The following is a 12031-nucleotide window of genomic DNA, read 5'->3' as shown; positions in this document are numbered from 1 at the left end:
GAGTGCACAAGTAGTGCACCACTGCAGTCATCTCTTTCTCTTGGACTGTGTACTTACGCTCAGTCTCGTTCAGCTTCCTGCTCTCGAACGTGACTGGACGTCCCTCCTGCATCAACACGCCCCCTATGGCAAAGTCTGATGCATCTGTATGCACCTCATATAGCTTGGCATGGTCTGGCAAGGCCAAGACTGGCTCCTCGGTCATAGCCCGCTTCAACCTGTCAAAGGCTTCCTGGCACCCTACGTTTCACTCCCATGCTCTCCCTTTCTTGAGCAAGTTAGTCAATGGTGTGGCTATTGCTGAATGACGTTTGATGAAACACCTGTAGTAGTTAACCAACCCAAGGAACGATCTCAACTCAGTGACCTTGGCTGGCAGTTGTCACTCTAGGATGGCATGTATCTTACCTTCATCCATGCGTATCCTGCCACCTCCCACTATGTGGCCAAGGAACGGGATCTCCTACTGGGTGAATGAGCACTTCTCCCTCTTAACAAATAGCTTGTGTGCCCACAACACCTCGAACACCTGTCTTAAGTGGTCTACATGCTCTCCCAAAGTCTAGCTGTAGATCACAATGTCATCCAAATAAACCACAACAAATCGATCAAGGAACGACTGAAGTACCTTGTTCATAAGGGTGCAGAATGTTGCTGGGGCGTTCGTGAGTCCGAAAGGCATCACCAAGAACTCATACGAATCATACCGAGTGACACATGCTATCTTTGGCTCATCTCCGTTCGTGATCCTGACTTGATAGTAGCCCAACCTCAAATCCAGCTTAGTGAACCACCTTGAGCTCCCAAGTTGATTGAATAAGTTCGCAATGAGTGGGATGGGGTACTTGTTCTTAATTGTCAGCTTGTTCAAAGCTCGATAGTCTATGCACACCCACAATGACCCATCATGCTTGCACTGGAATAGAACTGGTGCACCATAGGGTGCCTTCGATGGCCTGATGAAGCAGGCATCAACTAACTCTTTGAGCTGCTTCCTCAACTCCTCCAACTCTGGTGGAGACATTCGGTAAGGGGCTCTAGCTGGTGGCTTGGCCTTGGACACCAGCTCGATCTTGTGGTCCACCTCCCTCTTAGGTGGTAGCTTGCTAGGTAGCTTTATGGGCATCACATCACTAAAGGTCTTTAGCACCTTTAGCACCTTCAAGGGTGGCTCAGTTTTCTTCTCCCTTGGCTCATCATATTTTAGGGCTACCAAAAAGGTGTCTTCTTGTCTGCTTACAGCCTTGGCAAATTGGATGATTGACAGCACCCGCGACCCAACTCCAGACCCTCTCTTCAATGGCACTAAGCATTGGCACCGTGCATCTAGGATGCAAACACAATCAGTAAAAGGCATAAGGAGGGCGTTAATCTGAATAAGGAAATCCAACCCAATTACAAACTCATAGTCCTCAAGGGGTATTACCTCTATGGTCTCCTTGCCTTTCCAGTCTCCAAGCTGTAACTCCACTCCCCGTGCTACTCCAATGGCTAGAACCTCCTTGGAGTTCATCGTTTTAATGGTACCGATCCCTTTTTGTACCTTCAATCTGAGTTTCTGGGCTCCATCACCTGAAATAAAAAGATGTGAGGCACCTGTGTCCACTAGTGCACTCACCTTTTGACCCGTAACCATCAGATCTGCAAACATCAAGCCCTTTGGCTTATGGTTCCCCTTACTCTGGATAGTATTGAGCACCAACGACCCAAGCTTTGCTGCCCCTGACTCTGTCTCCTCGTCAGACTCCTTGTCTACAGCAGCCAACTTGCCTTTCTACGGGTAATTGTGCGCTATGTGGCTCCTTCCCCATAGGTAGCATGCTAGTGGCTCTCGGTCCCCCTTTGCTTTCCACTTACCTGCTGGTGGCTTCCTCTTGCCATCCTTGGTTGAACGGTCTCGGTCTCCATCTTTAGACTTCTGATCACGGTCCTTCCCTTTGGACTGTTTCTTTTGGTCCTTGTCATCCCTACCCTTACCCCTTGGTAGACTCAAACTTGTTCAGAGGCTTGAACTCTATCAAGGCGTCAGTAGTAGTCATGACTTTAGCCAAGTCATGAACTCCCCCTTTTGTAGCTCATGCTTCACCCATGGCTTCAGCCCATCCATGAAAGCAAATAAGGCATCTTTCTCGCCTAGATCCGAGATCTGTAGCATCAATTCATAGAATTTTTGGACATACTCCCTTATGTCCCCTTGATGGCTAAGTCGGTGTAACTTTACCCGCACCTCATCATCGGCATACTCCGGGTAAAATTGCTCTCTGAACTCTTTTTGGAACTCTGCCTAAGTTTTAATCTTAGCACTCTCACGCCTGACATCATCACACCTGTGCCTCCACCACAATAAGGCTACATTAGTGAGATACATAGCAGCGGTGCTTACCTTTATCGCCTCGTCTTGCATGCCCATGGCCTGAAAGTACTACTCCATACCCCAAAGGTAGTTGTCTACTTCCTTAGCCACCCTAGTCCCCTTAAACTCCTTAGGCTTGGGAACATCCAATCTAGATTTGGACACTCTGGCAAATATGCCATTCCCAATGGCAATCTTGCAAGCAACAAGCTCACTGGTAAGCTCCTCCATCCGCTGGCGCATGGCCTCCATGCCATCTCGTAAAGTCAGCACTTCAGCCTCTAAGGCCCCATTTTTCTGGATGAACACGTCCAAGCCTTTATTGAGAGCAGCTTGCAACTCACTTTGGATCTCTTCCCCCATGGAGTCTAGTGATGCAATGTGAGTCTCTACCTCTTCAAGCTTCTCCCCTATGTCGCCCATAGTCACCTCCACCTTGGCCAGCCTATCGTCCATGGTAGACTAGATATCTCTAGAACTGGCTTTCCTACCTCTTCCATGCCCATGCGCATAGGCCTCTGGTTGTTGGTTAGCAGCGTCACTTTGGGATGCCATCTCCTCAATCACGATCTAACCTACACAACACAAACACGCAGAATCAAACTTACTCTGATACCAACTGCCACGAGCTTTGACCTTAGACTCAGAATTCATGCGACCTTAGGCTTGGAATCTCCTCATTTATGCCTAAGTCAGCCTAAAACACAAGCGTGCAGGCACTAAAACAATGGGAAGGGCTGATTACGCAAGTTAAAGAGAAACAGGATGAACAAGGCAGAATGCTAAAATTTACTGTGTATTCACTGAAATAGAAGTCTTTGATGGTGTACAAATGAGGGTAGAGCAGCCTTCTATTTATAGTTGAGGCTTCAGCTACACTTAATGACAATATCCCTAGAATAAAGGCTAAAATCAAGGGATTATACAGATTACAATCAATCAGGATGCTAACTCCTGATTTTCAGGGTCAACCAAATCTGCCAGGATGCTCCTATTGATCCTGCCTACTTCCAGAAGCTTCACTTGCGTATCTAGCACCTTGGGCCCTTCTGGATATGGTACGGGTAGCTTGTATGCCAGGCCTTGGTCTCATGGGCTAGCTTGCAAGCTGGGCGGGCATTCTGAACTCATTTGCTAGGCTTTGCGTGCAGATACCTACCATCATGCTTGGTCTGCGGGCCTCAACCTCTGGGTCGCCTGCTGGTGTGCCTGATGTGCCCGACGCGCCTGTCCAAGGCATGACACAAGCATGTGCCTCAACCACCATTAGTACTTATGAACCCTTGGTGTGGGATATGCCTATTTGAAAAAGGTGTCCTCATTACCGACACTTTAATGTCTACTGCTAGCATATCTATAAAATCTCTCATGCTTTTTAGAGGGTGGTTGTTTGGGCCTCCTATCCCCCTACAGGGTAGTAGGTGTGCATGATGAGCCTATCATTAAGTACATCATGGCAATGTCCTTGGAGCAAAATCTAGGCCACGCATGCCTTTTGTCTATGTTGTTTGACAATTGGTTGCTCTGGTGACTAGCAAGAGTCTATGGCCTTGATCGATTGGGGTGCATACAGAAAAGGGGTTCAATTTGTTGAGCTCAAGCCTATGGCTACAGCTAATGCTACCCAAACCCAAAACAAAGTCCCTAAATCAAGCAATAACTCCCTAGGGTGGTGCAAGTAGAAGGTATGGTCACAGGCTTGGTCTAGCTAAGTCTCTTGGGTATTTGGTAATCTCATGGCCCCTTCTCATCGACCACAAAAGTGACTTCACCTAGTCAAGCCTATGCATGCAGCTGATGCTACGTAAGACCCCAAGAACAAGTCTTTAAATCAAGCAACGTCCTCCTAGGTTGGTGATAGTAGAGTTTTTTTGTAGTCCCGACTAGACCAAGCATTGGTGGTGTCATGCCATTATTGGCTGTTGGATGGCAGGGGCAGTCTCATAGCCTTTGCTTGTGTTTTCCCCATGCCAAGTGGTTATGGTGTGGCCTCATATGTTGTTCTCTTTGCTTGCCAATTAAGTAATCAATTGGCTGGTTGTCAATTGGTGTGCATGGATCCTGCCACTTGTATGCAAAGGGCATATAAGTGGTGTTATAGTTGTGTGTGTTGGCAGGCTTCATGCTTGATGCATCGAATTGTCGACCCATCATCCTCTTCAATTTCCCCTATGTAAACATCGTAACATGGGGGCACATTCAAGATCCTATGCTATATACCTATATTGATGGAAACTAGGTGTCTTGCCATCCTTCATATGCCTTGTGTCCTTAAGAGGTACAGGTTAGACCTTAATCATGCCCTGTGTCCCAAGCATCCTACCCAAACCTTCATGGCTACATTGGTGCATTGGTATTCAATTGTGCTCTTAGATGTGGAACCTTTTATGGATGCATGCTCTCAACCTTTATTCATCTGATGCTATGCATTTTACATGCTCAACATGCATGATGCTTGTGCTCCTTGTTGGCTTTCTCTATCAACCCATGTGATGCCAACTAGGGTTAGGTCATTTGGTCTACCTAATGGTGAGCACCAATCTACTCATCCTACTATTGGTGATGTGCTCCTAGCTTTAATTGGCTAGGTTATTCCTTTAACACTATTACTTTGAAAAAATTTGTGTGCTTAGAGCAGGCTATTGCTTGCATACATTAGCATGGGATAACATCATAGGATTTCGATCCTATTCTATTAGCATTTGGGATAGGAGTAATGATTGATAGGGAACAATCAGGGGCATTTGTATTTCATAGTCAAAGATAAAATTCTTGGATTTATGAAAGATGAACAACTGCCAAAGCATTTGCCAAGGATGTTTTCATTAATCAAGAATGAAAGTTAGGGACTCAAAGATGATCAGGTACCATCCTAGTCGCAACCATAAATGACACCAACTAGGGATTGGTGGATGTTAGTTTTAGGTCTCCACCGACACCCTATAAGAAATCAAAGTCTTTGAGTTTTAGGGGAAGTATGGTCATAAGTTGAAACTTAAAGGAATTGATGGCAGGGCACCACGAGGGTGGAGCCTATGGCCTAATTTGACTCAACATAGGAAACTTACTAGGTTCAAACATAGTAAGGATTGACAAATTGAGAGCTATTTCTGATTCTATGGGTGGTGGTGCATGGCTGTTCTTAGTTGGTGGAGTGATTTGTTTGATTAATTCCTTTAACGAACGAAACCTCAGCCTACTAACTAGCTATACAAAGGTGATCCTTTGTAGCCAGCTTCTTAAGTGGACTATGGTTATTTAGACCAAGGAAGTTTAAGGCAATAATAGGTTAGTGATGCTTTTAGATGTTCTAGGCCAGATGCATGGTACATTGATGTATTCAATGAGTCTATAGCATTGGTTGATAGGCTTAGGAAATCTTTGAAATTTCATCGTGATGGGGATAGATCATTGCAATTATTGGTCTTCAATGAGGAATTACTATTGATTGTAAGTCATCAGCTTGTGTTGACTACACTTTTACCTTTTGTATACACCATTCGTTGTTCCTACTAATTGAATGGTCCGATGAAGTGTTCAAATTATGGCAACGTGGATGGTTCATTTCCTATAATGTTGTAAGAAGTCCACTGAACCTTATCATTTAGAGGAAGGAAAAGTTGTAACAAGGATTCTATAGGTGAACCTATAGAAGGATCATTATCAAAACCTACTCAACGAATGACCCATGAACCTATTAATGAAACACGAAAGGGATGAGGGTGCCTTCATGCCCTAAGCCCTTTTTAGCCTTGGTAGGTGTGATGGTCACTTTGTTTTACCCCCCCAAGTGGGCAAAACGATCAATATTGCCCCCATGGCTGAATAACAAACCCTCAACAAGAATCACACAAAGAAACTATAATGAAAAAAAGCATGTGTGCCATTGCCATCCCATTCCCAGTGCATGCACGGGTGGCATCATGACTCCTTTTGTTGTGAGAAACCAAAATGACTCTTAGCAATGGATATCTTGGCTTTTGCATCAATGAAGAACGTACCAAAATACAATACTTGGTGTGAATTAGAGAAACCCTTGAACCATTAAGTTTTTTAATACAAGTTGCACCCTTAGCCATTAGGCTAAGAATGCACCTGCCTAAGTGTCTTGCACCATTACCCCTTCCAACCCCCTGCCCATTGAACTTTGGGTAAGGAGGCAAAAGATGGCCTCCCATGATCTGGTCAATTGTGGTTGGCTCAAAAGTGAGTCTTTGGCACTGATAGCACTGTGACCATCAATGGTAAAGCTCCTGGCATGCCTCATCTCTGGAGGTGTGCACCCATTGTCCATTTAGGCCCTATCGGAGCCCCCACTTCAGTCGATCAATGCTTGCATCATGACCCTTGGTCAGGTGAGATTACCTACTAAGTTTAAGCATATCAATAAGTAGAGGAAAAGAAACTTACCGGGATTCCCCTAGTAATGGTAAGTGAACTTGGAATAGCCCAACTAGAGAATCAAGTGCCTCTGGTGTCTGAATTATAGTATGGAGAAGTGTCTTTAGTGATGGATCAGGCCTAAGTCCCCTGGAAAGAGGCACCTAAGAGGGTAAAAGCCCCATTGTGCTAGGACCCTGTCACACCATGAGGCACTACTACGAGTTAGGTTGTTTGAGAATCCAGCCCAATAGGGTGGAAAATTCTATCCAAGGTTGAATACGAGCGAGAGACTAATAGCAAACAAGTACTATAAGGGAAAGATGAAAAGGAATTTGAGAAAAGAGTCAAATAGTGCTAAAATATGTTAGAAGGGAAGCAGATGGGGCCGACGATGTACCTTGGTTTGATGTGGAATGGCAAAAGCTAATCTGCTTAGGGTGTGGGCTAACACAGGTCATGGTAGTAGCCCAAGCTTAGGCTTTTGATATGCCTGCAGGACCATAATCACTACAATCATGGAATGTAGCATGGACTAAAGAGTCTGACATGTTTGTGAGTTAATAGGCTAGAAAACCTCTAAGGTGCAAGGAAGTTGATTAGTGGGATGAAAAAAAAGCTAGGTTGCAGTGCCCATCTACATGCTAACCTAGAACCTATAAAGGGTGTTAGTCAATTAAGTTTTGAAATCTGCTAAGGAGTGTGTAACAACTTTGTATATGTCTAAGGGCCCTGGAACCCTCTAGAATGTAAATAAGAGCCACACACTTAGCTCTTTGGTGACCACATAGGCCATAAGGGCACGAGTATAAATATGGTGCCCCTTCCTCATAAGACTAATACATAAGCCACATTGTTCCAGCAATAGAAAAGATCTTGTATTTTTTCACTAGTGCCCTCTTACTGTGCTATAGTGTTCGATTGTCTCTAGGGTCCGACTAGTCCTTGGTGAGTGGCACACTCACTTAACCTTATTAAAGGCTTAGGCATACATGAAACATAGTTTCTTATTTAAGGTTGCATAGTTGTAAGGCTTAAGATCGAAGCCATTGATAGTTGGTATCAAAGCATGGTTCCATGTGGGACCCCAATCGAAAACAATGCCTACTTTTGAGATGAGCCACCAGCACAATGAGGGGCAAGAGGCTCAAGAGTGACACACTATTAAAAGGGGCAAGAATGGCACTAGTAGGGAAATGATGTCGGCTTTTGATGCCTAGTTGGCCAAGGTGAAGTTGACCATGGCTGAAATGTGGGACAAGTATGAAGACCAAATGAAGGAATTGGTCTCAACTGGAAAAGAAATCAGGAAGAGTTGAGGCAAACTCTTTCCAAAGAGATCAAATGCCTTACCCATAAGAACTCTACACTATGGAGTAGCTCAAGAGGAGGCTCTCTACATGTGAGGTAGTTGTAGGGGGAGTCATACTCACAATAGCTCTTAAGACTAGGGTGGAGGTTCTCAAGCCAAAGGAGTTCAAAGGGACATGGTTTGCAAAGGACGTAGACAACTTCTTATGAGGCATGGAGCAATATTTTTATGCAATGGGTATCAATAAGAAGCATGCTAAGGTAACCACCGCTTTTATGTATCTTGTAAACATCACACTTCTATGGAGGTGTCATAGGTCTAAGGGGCTAGGTGCGAGGGTGATGCCATTGGAACATGGGAGGAGTTCTAGAGGGAGTTTAGACAGTAGTTTTACCCACAATACACTACAGAGGAGGCATGCACTAAGCAACAGTGGTTTACCCAACATAAAGAGCTGCGGGACTATGTTCAAGAGTTTTTGGAACTCATGCTCCAAATTTCAAACCTTGAAGAAGATAAGGCACTATTCACATTCATGGACAAGTTCAAGCCATGGGCTAAGTAAGAGCTACAGAGGATGGGTGTCCAGGACCTCACCTGAGCCATGATCGTTATTGAATCCTTAGTGGAATTCAAGAAAAAGGACAAGTCTAAGTCTTCCAATCCCAAAGGCAAGGGTAAAGGAGGGGAGACAAGGACAAGAATGGCAATGGTAGGACACCAATGCATGAATGAAAGTCCTCCAAGGAGGGAGACAAGAAGAAAGACAAATGGCCAATGACGAAGGATGGACCTATGACTTGTTTTTTGAGCTACAGTTAACACCAAGCCAAGGACTATCCCAATAGAGCCGAACTCCTGGCCATTGTCAAGGGGTATGAGAAGCAAACCTAGAAGGAGGGATTGAATCTTGCTTCCATTGTGCTAACTTCTATCTTCACAAAAAAGAGGGGATAAGAGCAAGAGGCTCATTTTTACTTAAATCTCTATTGCATGCAAGCACTTGAACACCATAGTGGACATAGGTGCATCTGATCTCTTCATGTCCAAAGGAGTGGCCAAGAGACTAGGGCTCAAGGTCAAAAAAAGAGTGGGATGGATTAAGACTGTCAACTCCAAAAAGGTTCTGATTGTAGGCATGGCACAAGAAGTCGAGTTACAAGTTGAAGTATGAAAAAGCAAGGAATCTATCAAGATAATCCCTCTTGATAACTATGACTTTGTTACCAATTTAGATTTGCTTGAGAGGATCAATGCACTCCTTGTTCACTTCACCAATTGCATTTGCATCTTGGACCATCAGTGCCAATGCATTATCCTAGTGAAACAAGAGCAAAAGATCAAAGCCAATGCACTATATGCCATCTAGCTCACCAAAGGTGTGTGAAAGGAGGAGCCTACCTTCTTGGTGACCCTAAAAGAGGATAAGCCTCAAGGATTGAAGCACAACATCCCTTTAGAGGTGTTAGAGGTGCTAGAGGTGCTAGAGTCCTTCAAAAATATAATGCCCACAAAATTGCCTAAGATACTACTACCCAAGAGGGAACTAGACCATAAGATTAAGCTGTTGGTAGGTGCCAAGCCATGAGCTGAAGCCCTATATAGGATGTCACCCCCAGAGTTGGAGGAGCTAAAGAGATAGCTCATGGAAATTCTAGATGCAAGGTTCATCAAACCCTATAAAGTTCAATATGGAGTATCCTTCATATTTTAGCTAAAGAATGATGGGTCTTTACGAATGTGCATCAACTATCGGGCATTATACAAGCTTATGATGAAGAATAAGTATCCCACTCTCTTCATTGCTAACTTGTTTGGCTAGTTGGGAGGAGCACAGTGGTTCACCAAGCTGGATTTAAGAATGGGATACTATCAAGTGTGGATAGCCGAAGGTGATGAGCTAAAGACAACATGTGGGACTCACTATGGGGAGTATGAGTTCCTAGTCATGCCTTTCGATCTAATGAATAACCCATGACATTCTGCACCCTAAGGAACAAGGTACTATAACCCTTCCTTAATTGATTTGTTGTAGTATACCTTGATGATATTGTTATCTATAGCTAAACACTTAAGGAGCATGTGGATCACTTGCGACAAGTGTTCCAAGTACTAAAGGAGAATGAACTATATGTAAAAAAGGAGAAATGTTCATTCACCAAGCATGAGGTCTCATTCTTAGGCCATATTGTAGGGAATGGTTGGATCCAAATGAATCGTGACAAGGTCTGTGCAATCCAAGAGTTGAATTGCCAACCAAGGTCATAGACTTGTAGTCATTCCTTAGTCTGGTAAACTACTACCGATGCTTCACAAAAGGGTACTTGGCTTTTATAGCACCTTTGATTGACATGCTCAATAAAGGACAAGTTGGGAATGGAGTACTGAGAGCTAAGAGGCCTTTGATTGCCTAAAGCAAGCTATCAAACAGGAGCCAGTCCTAGCTTTCCCTAACTACACCAAGCCATATAAGGCATATACTAATGCATTTGACTTTGCTATTAGCGGTATGTTGATGCAAGACTAGCATCTATTTGCCTTTGAAAGTTAAAAGCTCAATGATACCGAGCATTGATATATGATCTAGGAGAAATAAATGACCATTATGGTGTATTCCCTACACACATTGAGGCATTACTTGATTGGAAGCAAGTTCTTGATGATGACTAACAATGTGGTAACTAGTTACTTCCAAAGCCAAAAGAAGCTTACTCCCAAACAAGCGTGTTGGTAAAATTTCCTATCCGAATTCAATTTTACCATGGAGTACAAGCTAGGAAAGGCCAACATCATGGCTGATGCACTTAACTACAAGGCTAAACTAGCAACAATTAGTAAGCCAAAAGGTTTCCTGGTGGCACGTATCAAAGAAAGGCTAACTCAGACCCCACAGTTAAATCCTTGATAAAGTATGTGAAGCAAGGGAAGAATAGATAGTTGTATCTCAAAGGTGATCTATTTTACATTGACTCTTTGTCCTTTAATTTACAAGCTATGAAAAGAAGTCATGAAAGAATGACATGAATTATGATGGGCAGGCTATCCAAATGTGCACTGCACCTTAGCGTTTATTAAAGATTGATACAAGTAGCCTAGGATCAAGGATGATGTGGATGCCTATGTTAGAAATTGTCTTGTGTGTCAACAAGACAAGATAAAGCAAAAGTCCCCAACCAGCCTTCTAGAACCACTATCGATTCCTGAACACCCAAGAGAAAGTGTCTTGATAGACTTCATTGTTGGACTACCCAAGGTGGATGGGCATGGAAGCATCTTCATAGTGGTGGACCAATTCTCCAAGTATGAAACCTTCATTCTAACAACTAAGGAATGCCTAATGGAGGAAGCAGCTCATTTATTCCTCAAAAACATGGTCAAGTACTAGGGTGTTCCTCAATTCATCATCAGCAATCAAGATGGTTGGTGTATAGGCAAGTTCTAGAGTGAATTATTCAGGCTCTTAGGGTTGAACTTGAGGTTCTCAACCACCCTGCATCCTCAAATGGTTGGGCAAATCAAGAGGGTGAATGCCGTATTAAAGGTATACCTTCAGCACTATGTTAATGCCTTCCAATGAGACTAGCTTGAGCTATTGGACGTAGCTCAATTCTCATACAATCTTTAGTGGAGTAAGGCTATGAATCAAAGTCCTTTTAAGATTGTGGCTAGGCAGTGATGATGTACACCTAATGCTATTGCCTCAAAGTAAATAGGACCGAACCGAACAGCTTACAAATTTACCAAGGCATGGCAAGAACAAGCCAATCTAGCGTAAGTGTGTCTATATAAGGCAATGAAGCAATTGAAAAAGTGGGCTGATTGAAAGTGATGAGACATGCAGTATCAAATAGGGGACTTGGTACTAGTCAAGCTATACTTGGTGCTACAGTATCCAGAGATGCATAAGGGGCTTACTCATAGGTTTGAGAGTTCTAAAGTGAGTAGGCAAGGTTGCATACACATTTGAGCTATAGCCAAGGCTCAAG

General features: G+C 43.7%; 2 pseudogenes; both read left to right on the top strand.

The window, feature by feature from the left end:
- The first annotated feature begins 4785 nt into the window (after positions 1-4785).
- Positions 4786-6016, top strand: LOC149514283 (18S ribosomal RNA; annotated as a pseudogene).
- Positions 6017-6306: 290 nt separating this feature from the next.
- On the top strand, positions 6307-6462 carry LOC149514282 (5.8S ribosomal RNA; annotated as a pseudogene).
- The last annotated feature ends 5569 nt before the right edge of the window (positions 6463-12031 follow it).

Source organism: Durio zibethinus, chromosome 16 (genome assembly GCF_047325235.1).
Source record: "Durio zibethinus cultivar Kanyao isolate XHJ-2024 chromosome 16, ASM4732523v1, whole genome shotgun sequence".
In the NCBI taxonomy this organism is placed as follows: domain Eukaryota; kingdom Viridiplantae; phylum Streptophyta; class Magnoliopsida; order Malvales; family Malvaceae; genus Durio; species Durio zibethinus.
Note: the sequence above shows the minus strand (reverse complement) of the source record. Positions and strands in the feature narration are given on the sequence as shown.